General features: G+C 44.9%; 1 protein-coding gene and 1 long non-coding RNA gene across 2 annotated transcripts in view; both read right to left on the bottom strand.

Annotated features, from left to right (window-relative positions):
• The window catches only part of KCNMA1 (potassium calcium-activated channel subfamily M alpha 1), a 749962-nt gene that overhangs the window by 647946 nt on the left and 81866 nt on the right, over positions 1-20150 (bottom strand).
• LOC118500966 lies at positions 2627-11224 on the bottom strand. The gene is made up of 2 exons (XR_004903542.1): positions 8801-11224; positions 2627-8694 (listed from the first exon to the last, which is right to left on the bottom strand). It is a non-coding gene; the product is annotated as an uncharacterized LOC118500966 (long non-coding RNA).

The following is a 20150-nucleotide window of genomic DNA, read 5'->3' as shown; positions in this document are numbered from 1 at the left end:
GTTCCCTTGAGGCTTCTTTATTGTACTTCTCATAACACCCAGAGAGTGCGGGATAACAGACTCAGTGGCCGATCAATAAATTTACTAATGAAAATGAGAGGCTCTACAAATAGTTTCTAGAAGCCCTCCCAACATCCTCTCACCCTGCATTCTGGTACTCTCCCACAGGCTGTGTAACATCGACCAGAATACCCTCAATGCCCACCGTACCTGAACAGTTGGAGTCTGGGTTCCAGAGTGGATCAAGTGACTTTGGGCAAGTCACCCCCACTCTTGGGGCTCAGTTTCTTCCACTGTAAAATGAAGGAATAGGAATAGATCATCTCTAATTTCCCTTCCAAGTTCTAGTAGTCAATGGTGCCTTTTGCATCCAGGTAAATGGGAGCTACCTTTTGCTATTTGTGAATGTTAAGGGGCAGCTAGACATCAGCCCCCTCCCCTTTCCTAGCATGGCCCCACTTTGTTCAGGTTCCCACCCTACACTGCTCTGGGCCTCAAGTAAGCTGAGCCCATTTTCTTGTCAGCTGCTGAGCCCTGTCTAGTCTGTATCAGTGAGCATTCCCATTCTACTTGCCACTGACTAACTTAGGGTTGAGCAATTGGCCCAGTTCTGGTCAATGAGACAGATGGAGAACTTGACGGAGGGTGAAGCTTCCAGGAAAGATTTCTTCTCTCTATAAAGCTCTCACCAGAAGAGATGATCTCCACCTAGCCTCCGGACATTGCCATGTTGGGATGTGATGTCTGGAACCACTGCAGCCATTTTTCAGCCATGAGAGGAACCAGATTTAGGATGAAGTTGTCACCAAGGAGCAGAGTAGAGGAACAGAAGCATCTAGAGTTTTACACATGACTTAGCCACTGAGCAATTCACACCAGACAGTGCCCCTCCCACGACTCCAGCAACCTCAGTTCTACTTACAGGAGATGCACTTCCTTATTGTTTAAGCCAATTTGAGTCAATGTTTCCCATTACTTGTGGCCAAAAACATCCTAACTACTATAGTGTATCACCAATGTGGAAAGAATGAACGTATTATGAAACACGCTTAAAACTAAAACTATACTATATATACATAGCCAGATCTTCCTTTAACGTTGGAAAATGTTCTAAGATGCAATCTGGATGGAGGTTACTCTTTCAAACAAATCCCTGCCATCCCTTCTCTTTCTTTCTCATAAGCCAATAGCATTTATTTACATTTCTTTTATTAATTTACACTTTGTGTGGTTGCCTAGTTTCTAGACAAATGAAGAGTGGCCTAAAAATTCCAACAAGGAACAGCACTGACTTGCCTTCTCCATGGAAACAAAGGGCCCAGCCATGAACTCAATTACAAGAGCAGAAGAATCAGAAGGCAGAATTCTAGGTCTGTGTTGGTGGTTCTGAGCTCTCGAAGTGTTATTCATTTTGTTCTACCTGTGAATGAGTCCCAGATTTCTCCGTCTGCTTACTAGCCAAGACAGATGTCAGCAGAATATCAGGCAGAGACAGGTTTCCTCCCCTGCTCACTCGCTCTCTCTCCACTCCTCCCTCTGCTCCCCCTCTCCTCTCACCAAGGTAATAAAAAAAACAATAATTAAGTCAATGAACAGTAAAATGGTGCTACCATGTGCAATAAAAACGATTCTCATCTTACACCCCCAAAAAGGGGTTTCCTTTTTTAACCCCTAGGGGCATTGTGTGCAAATCTAATAAACAGCATTAGAGGGAAATAATGTCACACATAACTCCGGGGAGCACATCATGTCCCTTTAAGACAAGGTCCACTATTCAGTTCCATTCTAGGCCACAGCTCCAGTTTCAAGCCTGTGGTCCCCTTACTGCTTCATGCAGTATTAACACAGTCCTGGCAAGCTCCCAAATTTGCATTGTAAACCATAATCTGGGCCAGCTCCCACAGGACAAACTGGTTTGGGGTTCCCTCTTCATGTTCCAGGAGGGCCCTTCCGCTCCCCGAGGCCAGGCCACCCCTTCCTCTGGGCTCCCTGATTCAGCCTCAGTCACAGGAAGCCATAAGGGCTCTTCAATGAGCAATTAATAGCCCCAGTGTGGAGTGTCCTCTGTGGCTGCTGCGTACACAACAGCAGATGAAGCAAACTGTCCTGTGAACAGCCACAAGGTTGGGTCGGAGGGGAGGGAGTGGTGCCATCAGACACCAGAGCCCAAGCCCAGCTCTGGGTCACCTCTACAGTAGACCTGAAAGCACCATAAACATCCAGAGCTGGGTCCCATGGGTTCTCCGCAGACCTGCTGAAAGCACTTGCTCTCCATCTCCCTCCCACCCCCATTAACTGGAGGTTCTTTCTTTGGTATTATTTCTAGGAGAGACCGTAACCCATTTTCATTTATGAAAAGAGAGAAATGTGAGGGTGGCCTCAGTGGAAGAGGGGACATGGAGAGGGGATGTTGGGGAGGGGAAGTCAAGGTAAAAAAAGAAAGGAAAGGGTAGAAGGCTGAGGGTACAGCTGAGTGGGTCCCAAGGCAGCTGTCAAACCCAGGGGCTCACGTGGGCGCCATGCTACACACACAGCCTCCCACCGCAAGTCAACAGACCTCCCAGGTTCATCTTGTGACCTCGGCTGTAGACACACCCATCTCTGAGGCATCATGTGCTGTGTCAGGAAAGGCTCTGGAGAAAATCCATCCAGGTTCAAATCCCATATCCACTACTCATGAGCTGCATGACCTTGGGGATGATGTTTAACCATTCTGTGCCTCAAGTTTCCTCATCTGGAAACTCGGGACAAAAATAGCACAAACATTCTGGGGTTGCTAGAGAGGATGCAAAATCATGCCTTGTACATGGTAATTATTCAGTTCATTTCTCAGAGCTTGGTACCTAATGGGGAACAGCTCTGAGCAGATGGTGGAGCTGAAATGTACACTCAAGAATCCAGCAATTCCCTCAATATGTTAAATACAGAACTGCCATTATAACCTGCAATCTCATTCCAAGGCCAAAAAGAATACACAGAAGAATTAAAAACAGGTGTTTAAACAAAAACTTGTACACAAATGTTCATAGCAGCACTCTTCACAGTAGCCAAATATCTATCAACAGATGAATATACCAAAATGTGGTACATCCATACAGTAGAGTATGAGTGAAAGAATGAAGTACTAACATGCTACAATACCCTGAAAGCATTATGCTACGTGAATGTAGCCAGATACTAATGGCCATGTATTGTGTAATTCCATTATATGAAATACCCAAAGTAGGCCAATTCATAGAAGCAGCAAGCAGAGCTGTGGGGTTCCAGGGGGAGGGGGAAATGGGAGTGACTGCAAATGGGTACGGGGCTTCCACCTGGGGTGATGAAACGTTCTGGAACTAGTTCACAGTGATGGTCACACAACGCTGGGCTTGTATATTTTGTAATGGTTTAAATGGTACATTGTATGGTTTATCACACACAAAAAAAATAAAATAAAATAACCCAGAAAAGGTGCAGCACACAAACTCTTCTCCCCTGAGATCTTTTACATGATGCGGGTTTGTGGGGCTAGGTGGCTGCTGCTACATGCTGAGTTCCACTCCTGTGCTCCTGCTTGCCCCCTCGTTCCCCACACCACACTATAGATTCCCACAGATGCCATGTGTCTATCCTCTCTGAGCCTGCCTTGTGTTTTTCCTCCACCAGGAGTGCCCCCTGACACCTCTAGCACCCTGCCTAACTCCCTTCATGCCCCAGGACCCAGCTCAGTCTTTACACTGACCAAGGGAGCCAGGGACTCAACCTTTCCCACCTTTCATGTGACTCAAACATGCAGAGGTCAAACCATCTTACAGAGGAGGAAGCGCAGGCTCTGGGAAGTCAGCAGCAGGTCATATGCTAGTATGCAACACTATGGGTACAGAACAGTTAAAACTTGTGATTTTAAAATTCATTTCCTCTTCTTCCCACAGAGTCTAAACAGTTGGCTCTCCATTCCTCTCACCAACAAGAGAAACACAGAAAACCAGGCAACACTGCAGAAGAGATCCCCGCGGTGTGGGACTTACATACCCCAGTCCAGTTGGGTCCTGTTTAGGAACACACTGAACACAGTGAAGCTACTGCCTGTGATGGCAAGCAGGACAGAAAGAAGAAAGATCTTCAGGGAAAAACATGTGAAAGTTTGTGCCAGCCACTCCACTATTTGTGTGTCTTGGAGTAAGTCCCTATCTCTCTGGGTCCATTCTTTATATAAAATAATTTTTAAGTCATATAAATAGTATAAAATGGAATAGACTGTCTCCAAGTTCTCTCCTAGCTCCATGGCTAATTCTATAATGATTAACACTTGCCCTGGAAGGATCAGGAAAAGAGGCCATTTGTTCAAAATCACTTAACAGAATTCACAGCTGGGAGTGTATAGCATCGTGTCAGGCTGATGCAATGCGCAAGGTTGAGCCAGCAGCCACTTTTCTCTTTGAGCTTCTTACACTAGCACCCTACACCTTCTCTGCATGGGGAGCAGACAAGAAAGCAAAGGCACACGAATTCTCCTCCTACCATGTATCCTATATGAGATAATTCTGTCCCACTCGCCCACCTTCCTGATTTCTGCCACGTCTGCATACCCTGCACTAAAATTCACTGCACATCATTCTTTACATCAACTTTATCTCACTTTATTTTAAATTAGCATTGTCCTGGGCAATAATATCTGTGAAATCACGAGTTCTGATGTACTAGTTCTATTTTTTCACAAGCGCATTCAAATACACAACTATAATAAGAAACTCATCTGTGTCCCACCTAAAAGCATCCTACCAGTATTGGGATGCTGCAAAACAGTGTTCACTCACTTAGTCTCCACCAGCAAACCTCTTAGGTCAATGTTGTTTTCTACCATTTTAGAGAAGGAGAACTGAGGCTCAGGGAGTTCAGTGTTTAAGGTGATGCAGCCAAGAAGCACCATGGCCAGACTTCAAATCTGAGTGTGCCCGACTCTGAATCCCTGGTTTTTGCCACTTGAGTAAGCATCCAGCTTGTCTACAGGCTACAGGGGTGAATAAAAGTTGAGACTGGAAATAATGCTGACGACCTTTATCACCTATTCTACTTAATCCTGTCCTAAGAACTTGACAGTAAGATTTTCCATGATTATCTGAAGCAAGAGTAATCCATCTTACGCATAAGCAAAGCTGACAGGCAGAATACTGGAATGGAGAGGCGAGCACTTCATGAGCCCAGATGGGGTAGCTCCATGGACGAGGCCCTTTACCCACACTGGCAAGGTAATGGTTTATTTCCCATCGGGCAATGCTGGGTTCAGGCTGAGCCACAGGCTGCACCACTGCCCTGCCAACCCTCTCAAAAGCACACTGCTTAGTCACAAGGGACTCTGGCTGCGCATGTGTGTGACTCAGCAAACATGGCCAGGCCTCCTGGGAAAACAATGGCAAGTGCATGTGGGATCGGCAGTGTCATCCATGAATGCAAGAATGCCCCAGACTTTCACACACCAAGCCAGCAAAGGAAAAGGCTTCCATCCAGCCTGGAAAATGTGAGAACTGGGAGGTCCAGCACCCAATGTCATGTGGTCTGACTCCTGGTAGTACAGCAAGGGAAAAACAGAGCCAGGAAAAGGGTAGCAAGGGACTTGCTGAAGGGCACTCAGACGTGTCAGTCCAGGGCTGGACAGAGTGCCTGTCTCAGGCAAAAACCTTGGCCCTGGAATCATACAGCTTCTGACAAAGACAGCAACCACAGGTATAGTCCTTCTTTGTGGTGGAAGAAATCGTTTATTACAGAGCCATCTCCTAAATTCAGGAATCAATAAAGTGTAAGTGGAGAGCCCAGTTACCCATACGAATTCAACAACAACAAGAACACAAAAAGGAATGGGAAAACTACCCAGCTCATTATCCCTCTGAAGCATTTGTCAGTAACAAGTCAATATGCATCGGAAATAATCTCCTTCAAGAAGGAGCAATTGGGGAAAAATGCACTGAATTGGTGCTCAGAGAGAGGAGAGGCTTGCCATGCATTTCAGCACCATGCAAAATCCCGTGTGTCACACAATATGTCAACTGCAGAAGGATCCGCAAGCAGGCATGTGCTAACAAGTCATTTGACTCCAACAAGATGCCTTTGAGCCTTCCCATGACATGTGCAAAAGGGGCAGATTCCCCCCTCAGGGCACTGGCTCTCTGGACCATCTGACCAAGTGAGTAGGACAAAAGGCTGGAAGCAGATGAGACACTGACCAACAAACGGAAAGAGAGATGTGCCCATGCAAAGCATGCTTACTGGGTGGGAAAGAGCTAGGGTTGGCCTATTTCTTCCTAGGTCTTTTCTTTCTCATTTAAGTCTGGAAAATACCTCTGTCCAAATCTTAACCATGAGAAACTAGCAAATGACCAAACCCCAATCAAAAGAGAAAACCCAAACACTAAAATATTGCATATACCAGTCATTTTTAAGGCAGGATTAGAATTTCCTCAGTGTATGTCCACCATGGTGCTGATGGAGGTGAGGTGATGGGGTAAATTATTTATAGCAGGATCTTACAGTTTCTTCATTTATGTAATCTCCTGCTAAAGCAAACAAGACACAAAGAAGCAAACATTTTAGAAGTATCCCAGCAGGTCAATAGTAGAGCCAAAACCAGGGTCCATGTAGAAAATCTACTTATCTTAATGAAACCCTCCCCATGGCAGTATGAGACCCTGACTTGTAAGCCCAGGACATCTAGAAGATCCTGAAAGGTGCTCCTCAAACTCTACCATGCCCCTCTGCATATGCTCCCTTCGCAACCTGAAATCACTCTCTTCTTGGCTCCTCCACTATCTGTAATTATTAATTCTATAACTTTTGTTGATGGCTTTCTCCTCTGCAGAGATAGAAGCTCTACTGTTATACTCAGGACAGACATAGCAAGTGCTTAAAAATATTTTTAGAATGAATGCATATGTGTTTCTGATGAATGAACACTCCTGCATTCACCAAACACAAACTGACCATCCACACCATGACAGGCTCTTGCCTCCCTCACCCAGGGGAATCGCCCAGGGCTGCTACTGTGCCCATCATGTCTTAACAAGGTCATGTCATATTGGGGGGGGGGGGGAATTAAACAAGGTAAGATGCAACCCTGACCCCAAAGGAGCAGACAGCCTAACTGAAGATAAGCCAACACATGTCAGAGGCTACATGACACAGCACAAAGGGCACTGGGGAACCTGGATCCCTCTGATCTAGTTTCCCGTCCCCATTCAATGGTTACATGACTTCAGACAAATAACTTCTCCAGGAATTGACTGCTTCATTTGCAGAAACCAGCCAAACAAAAGGAGAAAGAACATCCTAGGACTGGGAATAGCCAGGGCTGGAAGAAGGACCCCTGAGCATCAATAACCTCCTTGAGTACAGGGACTAGTCTTTGTTGCATACTGCACCCCTCCCCCTCTCTGTGCCAGGCTCTGCCCCCCACTCTCCTTTCCTCCATGCTCCCTGCAAGATTCACCCAACCCTATGAAGGGGTCACTCCACCAGCCACTGACCTTCAAGGACCCCTCTGATAAGCACCCACTAGGGTTTTCCAAGCCCTACAAAGAAGGGTGGACTTTCCTAGCTTAGGCTTTGGTTGTTGGAGAGAATTGTCTATTGCTTTTTTGACAACTCGGAACAGAAATGCCAGAGGGACAAATTGTGGGGAGGTTATAAGTGTATGACTATTTCTTCCCACCCTATGCCCTCCTTTACTGTCTCTATAGATCCAAATCTCTGAGAGGCACCCATATTTCTTCCCTACCTCTACTCCTGAATATCCTACTTCTGTCTAAAAGAGGGAGAACCCTCTATTGCTCCATCTATCCCAGGGCTGGGCCACTACACTGCCACACACTGGCCTCTGGGCCAGCAGCCTCTGCCAAGGGCACACTTGAGCCAGGTGACTATGTAACCTCAGGCTAGATTTCCCATCAGGAAGTTACCAGGCCTTCTCCAGACTCTCCTGGGTGTAGCCCATCCCCAGCCTCACAGTTCCCCTGAAAACCTAAAAATACTATATTCAAGAAAACTTACCTCAAAGTTGTTAACTTAGTTATAAAGCCAAATACTACAATAGCCTAAGCATCCCACATTAGAGGAAGGCAAAAAAATGATGATACAGCCATCATGAATAGCATACAGTCATAAAAAATGTTTATGGACTTCTAACAGCACAGAAGATGTGTTATATAGTAATGGGGGTAGGGGACGCAGCATACAATATTGGATAAAAAGTACAATCACAGCTAAGGAAATTCCAACAGTATGAAAAGCTGTACAAAGAGACTTAAAGGAAATGGATCAAAAGGTAGCCAATGGTGTCTCTAGGTAGAGAGACCAGAGACGAGGTCCCTCCTCTATCTACATTTATGTATATTTATAAGAGAAAACTATGAGCATTTCCTTCTCATGGAGGAACATAAGCTCAGAAAGATCAGGAATCTTGTAATCAAAAGTTCTGGGTTCTAGGTTCAGATCTGTCTGTTCCTAAAGGCATGTGACCTTGAGAAGTGAAAAGCCCATTGTTTCTATTTCCCCCCTATAACCTATATGTACAAAACTGCCACCTATACCTACAACTCACATCAACAACTTATAACCTATAGCTACAAACTGCCACCTACACCTACACCCCACATCAACAACTTATAAGCTACACCTACAAACTGCCACCTACACCTACAACCTACATCAACAACTTATAACCTACACCTACAAACTGTCATGTACACCTACAACTTATATCAACAACTTATAGCCTATGCCTACACATTGCCATGTACACCTACAACCCCCATCAACAATTTATAACCTATATCTACAACTACAAACTAAACCCACACTTAAAACTGTAACTGAGACCTGCAACCTACATCTATTATATAATGTATAACCCTATAGCTATAATCTATACCTACAACCTAGAGCTACAACCTATAACTAAAAACTATACTTACAAACTACACCCACACCTATAATTTACAGCAACAAACTACACCTATACCTACAACCCACAGGGGTGCCATAAGGGTGGTGGGGATCACCCAAGTGGCAGTCTTCATATGAAGATGGTACATAAAAACGAGGCATGAAGTTCTTATGATCTCTAGAGGTCTGCACACACGTGCACACTGCAATATCAACAGCATATCCATCCACTAAGTGGGTCTTGATTACAGAAGGAAATGCTAATTTACCAGAACATTTCTTTCAGGGTTCAAAAGTCAAAACAGTCACCACATGACTCCTGTTCATCTGCCTCTCCCTTCTCATGCCCTATCAGGTTTGTTTCCAGAAGCTCATAACCTTCCTTTGGAAAATATAGATAGAAGAAATTTAATTTGTTGTTTTTTTTTTTTTACAAAAAAAAGACAAAGGAAAACATACTGGCAAGCGCATTTTGTGCACTTATTTGGTCAGGCAACTCCTCTTTGTCAGGAGATAACAATTGAGTGTTGTTCCTCGTGTAAAGTGCAGCACAGTGGGTGCAGTCGGTAACACTGTAACAACTATGGATGGGGTCCGCTGGGTGCTACACTTATCAGGGTGACCACTTCATAAGGTATGTAAATGTCTAATCACTATGTTGTACACCTGAAACTAACATAATGTTGTATGGCAACTGTACATGAAAAATAAATTAAAAAAAAAAAGAATTGCCCCTCAGGCAAGGGCATAGTAGCTGGCATCTAGAAGCAGAAGGAAGACAGTGCCCTCTCTTATTAAAATCAGAGGGCATGGCTTTCCCAAAGGCTCACATCTTGCCATGGTCTTTCTTCCCAATGTTGATCAGAATGCACTGAAGATACTGCTCCTGAGACTCTGGGTCCCTATGACAAAGGGCCTCCTCTCTCCCTACAAGAGGCCACCTCCAAAGCCAAGAGCTCTTCTCCCCTATCTAGAGGCTAAGAGCAGAAGAGGTTGAGGCCATGGATGGGGTGCAACCTTGACTCTCCACCTCCCTCTGAAGCTGGATTTGAATTTCAGCTCTACCAGCTACTGGTGACCAAAAGCAAGTTATCTCACCATACCAGGCTTCAATTTCCTCATTCCTAATAGTACAATAATACCAATATTTTTAGCCTTTGGAATGTGCTAGATACTAATGCTAAGGGCCTTACATCTAAGAACTCATCTATTCCTTGCAACAGCACTGTTCCGAGGGTAGTGCTGCATACTATTACCATCACTCCCATTTTAGACATGACGTGGTAGAGACACAGAGACATAAGTGACTTGCTTAGAGTCCTACAGCTAGCTGGCACTTGGGTTGAACTGAAGCCAGGCACTCTGTCTCCATGCTTTTACCATTACACTCAAATATATCTGTCCATTGGAGGGGGGGGAAATGCCCATCTGACAGGATCACTATCTGGACTTTAAAAGTCAGCTATGTAAAACACCATGGTAACACCTCAATAAATGGCAGTATTACCAGTTTCCTGGCAACACCGCCAACCCCTGCATCTTTCTCTCAACAGCCATCTTGACAATGTTTCCTGTTAGAAACAGGGAGGATGCACAAGCCACTGACTGGGAAATACAAAATAAAACTCACGGTTGAGGTCCTAGTGGCAAAGGCTGTGTCATTTCTGAGTAATTTGCACAACTTACTACAATGCCTAGCACAGAACAGGAAATAAAATTTAAAAAAAAACTTACCCTCATTAATTTCCTTCAAAGATGCCTCTTGTTATTTTATGTTCATGTTTATTTCCCAATCACACTTGTATCACCAATTCTAAAATCTCCAATGGAATACACAGAACCATGTCACCTAACTCCAACATTTGCAAGATCTTTGAATTCTCTCAAAAAAACAAGCTTCTCTATCACCTTCCCCCTTCACTTTTAATTTCAGTGGTAAGAAACACCCTCCTTTTAGTCTGCCCTACATCATGCCTCACCAGACAGCAACTCAAGGGATATACTCTTCTGCCACAAGAGCCACTCAGTAAGCAGAATCAAGTTGAGTCTGCAGTACCCCAGCCAGGCTATGAGAGAAATCTCATCCTCTCCAGATCCCCATTGGCCCACCTTCCCCAAACCACACACAAATACCAGAATGGTGCCTGAGAAGGAATCTTCCATAGTCTGAGACACATAAGCTTATTTAGAAAGTGTCTTCCAGCCTTCGGTGGTGTAGCTCAGTTGGTTGAAGTGTCATCCCGTAGACCAAAGGGTCACGGGTTCAATTCCCAGTCAAGGCACACACCCAGATTTTAGGTTTGATCCCTAGTTGGGGCGTGTACAAGAGGGCAACCAATCAATGTTTCTTCCTCACATCAATGCTTCACTTTCTCTCTCACCCTTCCTCTCTGTCTGAAAGCAATGAAAACAGGTCCTCAGGTAAGGATAAAAAAATAAAGTATAAATCACTCAAGAGTTATCTTCCTTTTGACTCAGAACTTCAGAATTCACTTGATAATACCTGAAATTTCTCAACCTCTCCTGCTCTCCATCTCCCCTTCTTTCTCTTATTCTGCTTTTAAAAAAAGAAATATATTTTTAAAAAACCTCACCTAGCACTGAGAAACTGGGAACAATCTGTTATTAAGAATTTAACAGCTCCTATGGAGCCACTAAGAGTCTCAGTGGCAACTCTGGCCCCAGTGTCACCCACATCATCACAATGAGCCATTCGGACCATAAACCACTGCCTGCTCCGCCTGAGCTGTACATTCTTCATGGCTTCCCCTCATTCTAATTTTTTGGTGGGACCAGTTGGAATGGAACAGGCTTCTGTTACAATGACAGATATGCAGGCTGCTCACAGAGTGGGGCTTTGGGGGAGGCACTCTATACACACACTCACACACTCACACTCATATACCCACATACTATACATACCCACAATCCTCATGCTACACATGCTCACATACTCTACACACTCTCGTGCACCCTTTCCTCTGGTCTCTTCCAACTCTACAGCCATCATTGGTCATTACCCCACCTGGACTTCTTAGCCAGATTTGAGTCCAGATCCCAGCTTACTAGCTGTGTGGCCTTAGAACATCACTTAACCTCCCTGAACCTTCATTTTCTCATGCGCATCTTGCATCTTGGAGACTGCCAGTACCAGCCTCCACAGCTAACACAAAGCCAGTTCGTCAACAGCTTGATCATAAGTCCCCTATCTATGAACCCACAAGTGCCCCCTACCCTCTCCCTCCTCCATGAATCCCCTTGGATCTTCCCACAAGCTAATGACTAAAGGGTTAAAGCCTGACCAAACAGGTGGCCTCTAGGATCCTGTTCTAGCTCCACAAAAGCATGTAATCAAATTGGTCCCTGCCTGTGAGAGGGCTGGTTGGTAAGACACTGATTAATTGGGATACTGCATGGGAAGTGGTTATCACAGGCCTGGCTCAGTCCCTACTTGGTACAAGTTATCTGCAAGGCCGGAATGCTCTACAAGACAGTCCCTCCTCCCACTGAATAGTGACCTATCTCCACAGTGCCACCAGCCATGGTCCTACATTTATCTAAGGGACTGAACAGATTTCAACACAGGCTGGTTGGTCCAAGAAGACCCCTGGGAAGAGGCTGGGGACCTGAGATTATACCATTCATATACCTACTCCCCCTACCCTAGGTAAAAAGCAGATGTCCCCAAGGAACCCTCTTCTCTTTGACTCTCTCACCCTCCAGAGCCTGCAAAGTGATTCTCTCATTTACCCTTCTCAACCTACCTGCAGGAGCAGGCATGGTTTTTTACATTTACAGATGTTGAAGCACCCAAGTCAGAGGTTTGTCTGAGATCACACAGTGAAGGAGCTGGAATTAAAGCTTAGGTTTCATCTCCTGACCCCTAATCTACTAAAATACCTACAATTCTAATTCTATACACCCAAGTTGGACAAGGGAGTGGCCTAGGACTTTCCCAATAATGCACTGTGAAAATGAGGCAAAATCGAGACTGGAGGACCAGAACTCTGTCCTCTCAAGGGTGGATATGGGATAAGGGATCCAGGTCCGGCAAGGTCCCTCATCCCCAGACATCCCCACTCACCCTACTGCAGGACTATGACTGGGGGCACAATGGAAACGGTTGCACTTCAGTGGGAGGAGGGACCTTCTTGTAGAGCAGCCCAGCCCGGAAGAGGTGGGCAGCCCAGGCACTGGGGAGCCAAGGGATGGATTCCCAGCCATGCGTCTCTGTCCTGTACGCAGTCTGTGGGCATCAGGCATGGGTGTCTCAGAGTATCTGTACCACCTCCATCCAGGAATGCTGTGGCTGCTGAGGGAAAACAGAGCAATGTTCACTGCCAGCCCAGCCCTGCTTAGTAATCTGCCCTTTGCATTGCCGGGGGAGCAGTGGGAATACAGCTGCAGTACCTGATGGTACATCTAAAAGAAGCAAGCTGAGGGGCCCACGGACTCCCACCTGTCCTCTCCTACCCATCACTTCAGAGAGTGGTGAGGAGCTGCTGTTTCTTTTTTCTCTCACCCCAAGGAGATCAATATGTTGTGTAAAAACAACACCATCCAGCAAAGCTCTACTTTACACCTACCTCCATCTGGACTGTCCCTCCTAGCACTCCACTAATTCATCAGCAATTCCTTCCAAAATCATCATGATTGATTTTACACTCTGGGTTGCCTCCCAGCCAGCGGCTTATGCCCCAGCCAGGGGAAGCTAAGCAGTCACGTCCACCATCAGCCCATGGGAGCTTTGGGGCAAGGGGTGAGAGCCAGAGGGACATACTCCAAGAACTGGCTTTCAGGGGGGCATGGGGCAAGGTAATGGGTCAAGGCTGGGATGTTTGAAAAGAGAAGTTCAGCTTGATATCCATGTAACAGCTACCAAGTATGTGTCAAGGGCTTTGCAAGACTTACCTCATTGAATACTCAGTGCAACATTTTACAAATGAGAAAACTCATGTGAAAGGATGTTGTCAAAGCTCAGAGACAAAATGAACCAGGACACTGTGCTATCTTTCCTAACAGGCCCTCCTTTGGGAAACACTGTCACTATTCTGACTAGAATTTCTCCCCCATAGCTTTCATAATGTTCACCTCCTTGATAATGTACTCATGGATAAAAATAGTGGTTCTTTGAGTAAAATGATGATATTAATTGTGTTGTTGGTAGTAGTGAGAGCAGCACTAAGAATGGAAATGTTACACATTTTAATGACTATCAAGCACTATGCTGGATACTTGACTTACAGTATTTTATTAATAACCCTGTATCACTTTCAATGTTCCTAGAAAACTTTTTGGCTAAGGGCATATGTTAAAAATGTAAGTGCAATCACAAATAGAAGAGACTATGATCTATAGCTTGTGAACCAGCAAAGGAATAAGGAAGGGAATGTGGAACTATTCATCGACATGAGACAGGAAAAAGAAGAGACGAGCAACGAAACGGACTGTAAACAGAAACCCACAGTAAAACAGTAGGGAAAAACTCAGAAACTCTATCAGTGATTATAATAAGTATAAATGGGTTAAACTTACCTATTTAAAGACAGAGATTATCAGACTAGATTTAAAAATTTGAACAAAATTCAATCATGTGATGGTCACAAGAAACATAGCTAAAAGAAACCTAATAAAAGGCTGAAAATAAAGAGAGAGTAAAGAATATGCTGGGCAAACACTAACCAAAATGAACCTGGAGTAACCTGTAACTAACATTATTCGAAACTAATCTGGATCCTCAAAACAACCCTTAAAACAGTGAAAGGTACATCTGAAGTCCCTATTTTGTCTAAGGAGACTGAGAAACAAAGAGGTTAGGTTACTTGCCCAAGGCCCCACTGGCAGCTGGGACAGAAAGAAGATGCACACTCACACTTCTATTACTCCAAACCCCATGCTTTCAACCAAACCACTCTATTGTCCTAAGTTATATTACTTCAGGAAACATTTAGAGGGTGGGAAATACATGTTCCATAACCAAGGGCTGGAGTATGAGTAAGGGAAATGGGGAGAGGGTCATGAGTCACTGGAGAAGAAAGAGAATCTGCCAGTTCTTAATCCTGAAGGAGGATTAGTGAAAACACCTAGGGGGGCTCTAAGAGAAGGCCAGTCCCAAACCAATGAACACAGCATCTCCAGGGGGTGGCCCAGACACCAGTATTTTAAAAGCTTCCAAAGTGACTCTACCAGACAGGGAGCATTGAGAATAGCTGTTATCAAGGGCAAGTCTACTAAAAGATAGAGGGTACTTGTAGGTCATTGTGAAAGCATAAATTAGATGACCTTTCCAACGTCAGCCCTTCTACCTGCAATTCAAAAAGAAATGATTAAAATAAAGGGAGTTATGGGACCTGTTGCTCCACAAAGTGAGGGGAAACCACATCTGGGAATACCTGAGAAAAGGGCTGACGGAAACCCTGAGCTAAGACCCTCTCCCTGATTCCTGAAGAGAACAGAATCACGGAATCTTGGGGTGGGGAGACTCTTACAGGAAACTTAAAGTGGATCCTAGACCCCGGCTGACTGCTACAAATGCCTTGGAACTCTGTAAAAATATATTCTGTGTCCTACCCCACGGGAATCTGATACCATATATCTGACTCAAGCCTGGAAAACATTTTTAAAAACATATTCAAGAGGCCTTTGAAGGGAGACAGCAGAGTGGAGCCAGATCACAGTAACTCCATGTGCCAACACATAATTAAACAAAACAAAATTGAAAGAAAAAAGTAAGAAGAAGAAAGTGATCAGAGAAGGAAGACCATCCACATCTAAAGTGCAGACCTGGGGTGAGGGTGGGGAATAGGGTTTGTCATGACTTGGGAGGTTCCTGTCCCCAGTCTGCTCCCATTCCCGGAAGCATTAGTGGTGACGCCAAAATCCTGAGACTTTTCACTAATTACTGCACATTTGGAGAGAAGCGCACTATGCTTATATTGTTAAGCATAACAATGCTTTTACTGACCTGAATGGGACAAATTAGAAACTACTAGGCCGTGGGCTGTAAAACAGTGATGTGAACAAATCTCCGTCGTAGAAGAAGAGAGTCCAGAGCTCAGTGCTTAACTGAGGAGATCATTTAAATGTCAAGGGTATCCCCCATGAAGGACAGCGTGTCCCCCGTAAGCAAGATGAACCTTGGAACAGGACATTTAACAACATCCCCTGTGTCCCTGCTCACAGGAACACACAGCTCTGAGCTCTCATCCTCCTTCATCCCCCACATTCCCTGTAATGCTCCAGGCATCAGAAACCCTCTCACACTGCAGCTCAGATACCAAGGCAGAGGTTTTGGGTAAGTTACACAAAGCGTCACAAAGCATTTGCCCACAGCATCAGAGCACTTAGAAGGACCAGACAAAGCTACCAAGTTCAGCATATGCAAGAAAGATAACAAGATTATGGCACTTGACAGACACTACAGGGGAGAAAAAAAGAACACAGCACACAGAATGAAGAGCCCCATCTGGAAGAAAACACAACCAGAAAAACGGAGGAAATTTCCTACAAGTACTTTAAAGATATAGGAAAAATTAAGCAGAAGGGGACCCCAAAAAAACCCAGAATCATCTTCTGGAGGGCAAGCACCTTGTAGTACAGGCTTCCCCCACTAGGGGAGTGTTCTAGGAACACATTTGTATCAGTACCAGCTGGCACTGTGGTGAGAGGCTGTGTTCGGCTTCAGTGAATTTTTCTGAGGACTCTTTAACACATGTGCCCATTTCATGATGGGTGATTTACAAGTGCACCTGCCTACACCATGTGGAGTGTTAAGTAGTTTTGGCTAAAAACAGCATGACCCCCATGCCCCGCCCTCCCTATACATCCAAGTGACTTTTTTTGTTTCCCCCAGATAAAAAAAGCCCTCAAAGGGAAACATTTTGCCAACATGGAAGAGGTGAAACAAAAAATGGCAGAAGCACTAAAAGGCATCAAAATCAACGAGTTCAAAATCTGTTTCAAGCAGTGCGGAAAAAAGTCTCAATAGGTGTATTGCATCAAATGAAGAGTACTTTGAAGGTGAACAAAGTTTACACATGTAAAACTAAGCACACAAATTTTTATAAATAAATTTTGGGTTTTCTTGTGTCCCCCTCATATATGTTCAATAATACAAGAAAGTTAGAGCAAAGCAAACAAAATGAAGATCAGAATAGCAACCATTTCAGATTGCTGAATAATTTGAAGACAGAAAAACTTCATGTGCAAACTGAATTCCCACATTGGGGAAAGGCTTGAGACTAAACAGCTCTGGAACTTATTATATGTTACCAACCTTAACAATGTAGAAAACAATGCTGTTATTAAATAAGGCAAGAAGGAGGTAGGAAAAAGGATGCAAATGCTAACTCCTTCATCTTTTATAGCATGGACTCCACGTGTAAAATTAAAAGTACTTGTTAACAGAAAGGAATGACTTCAATATCATTTTTTGTAACCTCAGTGAAATCTTTTAGAAAATATCTGTTTCAATGAAGAAATATTTATCCACAGCTCAGCAGATGTGTCTTCTTAGGAAATTAAGCAAAGCGGGTTCACATTCTTTGTTACAATTAGATGTAGGGTGTGATCCTATCATTTTAAGATTATCCCTATCAATCTGTGGTCTCTGTATCCTTCCAACTGTATATATCCACAGAACGACGCTTTCCTGATTTTCTCCTACTGTTCAAGACGATTATTCCAAGGCAGTGAGATTTTGAATTATTTTTAAAACTTCTCTCTGAACATTGCTGTTGCCTGGATTATATGTAACAAATATTTCAAAAACAATTATCATTTTTAAGAGGAAAAAACTCTCCAGGGACTGAGATGCTCAACAGTCAAGCTGGAGGACCACATAATCTCACCTGGAAATGCCCTGCAGCACTCCTGAGAAGAAGCTACCCACCCAGCTATCGCCAAAACCCCCAGGGAAGATGAGGCACCCACTGTAACCCAACAGTCCCATCCCACTGCAGGGCAACTTCAAGTTTATAGTGCAGGTAATTCTCTTACTGCTGCTTTCCTTGCTATTGTATCCTCTAGCACTAATACCTACTTTTTATTGAATTGCCCTAACCATGACTAATCCTTTAATCCTCAGAACAACTCTACCAGGTTACAAGTATTTGTTACAGCATTTCCCCATTTTCCTGTTGGAGAGACTGACACCCAGAGAAATGAATTTTCCCAAGGTCCCACAGCTAGTAGGTAGCAGATCTAAGCTTCACCCCACATTCTGATGGATTCTAAAGCCCATGTTTTCCACTAAAAATGCTTTGCCAGAAAGTGATTCCCTGTATTGATCCAAGATCCTCCTTTATATAAGTTCTAGCCCGTGGCACAGGCTCTGCTGTCAGGAAACACTGGACAGTTAAACTGCTTTCCATGTGTCCTTGCCTGGCAATATAGGGAGACAAAAATCACATGACTCTCATCTGCCCAACCTTCTTCTTCCCCGGCCATCCCACACCAGGTGCAAAAGAAACGGAAAAAGAGATTGCATTTTCCCTGCGCTGTGACAAAGTCACTGAATGATGAATTTAAATGAAATTGCATATTTTCCAAGAGGCTGTACGTGTATCTTCTGCTTTTAGGGAGTCCCTCACAGTTGCATTCCCTGGAAAAATCTCCCAAGAGAGTGTCATGCCACAGACAACTCCCAGCCCCCCGGGTTAATGGATGGGTGTAGCGGTATGGATAAAATAATTGATATCTGGCACAGAAGTGTATCATATGTATTTTTCAATTTATCTTCCTAATTATAGTTTTTCAGAGACTCGTATTTAAATGAGTTTCTACTCCCCTAACACAGTGACTGGTAGTGGGGGGAGGGAAAATAGGATGAAAACATTATGCATATTTTCCACTCAGTGTGAATCTTCCCTGCACCATCACTGACAGCTCTCTGGCTAGGTGGGCGACTCAGGGTGGGGGTGGGGGGCTCTCTTTGGTTTATAACCTCCCCAAGTCTGATTTTCACATACAGACACAACAGCCTGTCCCGCCCGCAGAGTATACTGCCTGGCATCTCCCATGCCAGGAGCCCCAGGCAGCTGGGCACTGGAGCCCAGACCTTGCCTGGAACACATTCTCCCAGGACTGTGCACTTCTCAGCAGGGTCTTATTCCAAGGAAAGATTCCACTGCCTTGGTGTTGCACAGAGCTAGGCAGGCCTCCACCAAAATGCAAACCTGTGTTGGCAGCGAGGCCATGGAACAGGGCCTGGAAAACATGGCTTCATTTCCTGGTATAGGAACAGAGACCCAATATAGCTCAGCCCAGTTGGGCTGATGACCCCACTACTCTGTCCCTAAATCCTCTGCAGTGTCCTTCGGGTCACCTCCATGTCTCCAAGCCCAAGCCCCCAGGGCACATGCGTTGCTCTCCACTTCCTCCCCATGGCCATTCTGCAGACAATATCTGAACTCACTTATCCTGGCAGGTCTGTCCCTTGCAGGAGAGGGGAGACACCCAACACTACAGCCCAGAAGAAACCTCAGCACAGAATCAGTGAAAAGCCAGACACTAAAATTACATTTCTCACTCCCTTCTCATTTGGAGGGAAGTCTGTGTGGGGCTGGCTGTGATCACACACTCTCTGCCTTAAGTGAGCGAGCTCTCAACTGCCTCCTTCTCTTCCTCTTCTTTCTGCTCATCCTGCCCCCTCTCCATGCCTTCAAGGCCACCTCCCCCGCTTCACTCCCAGCTTATGGCCTCCCACTGGCTCCTCGATTCACGATTCACGGAGAACCTTCAGAGAGCTCTGGCCCGCCTGCCTGCCAAGAAAGGGTAAGCACTGCCACTGCCCCGCACGGCTGTGCAGCAGGAGAATTGAACAATAAAGGAACATTTTATGTAGGGGAACAATAAGGTAACGTTTTAGACTCCAAGAGTCTACCAAAACCCCAGTCCAAGGAGAGAGGTAAGACAAGCTCTTCAAACCATGTAACTGGAAATATCCAGAGCCCCAGGCCTCTCTTGTCCCTTTCTTCTGGAAACGTTCACACAAGAAAGTATCCCCCAAGACTCTCAGACATGTGACCCTTCTCCCTGGCGCTGCCTGGCCCCGTACTGGCTAATGTCTCCAATGGGGAAAGAAGGGACCCGCTGACTCTCAGAAATACCTGCTCAGTAGCCTGTCCTTTCAGGCCTCCTTCACATTTTAAAACATTACTGCTCAGGTAAGCACATTGACAACCTCAGAGGTGTTGAACCAGAGCCCAGGCACGATGGCTCAGTTGCTTGGAGCA

Source organism: Phyllostomus discolor, chromosome 5 (assembly GCF_004126475.2).
Source record: "Phyllostomus discolor isolate MPI-MPIP mPhyDis1 chromosome 5, mPhyDis1.pri.v3, whole genome shotgun sequence".
NCBI classification, from domain to species: domain Eukaryota; kingdom Metazoa; phylum Chordata; class Mammalia; order Chiroptera; family Phyllostomidae; genus Phyllostomus; species Phyllostomus discolor.
The sequence above is the reverse complement of the archived record's forward strand: the minus strand, read 5'-3'. Positions and strand labels throughout refer to the sequence as shown.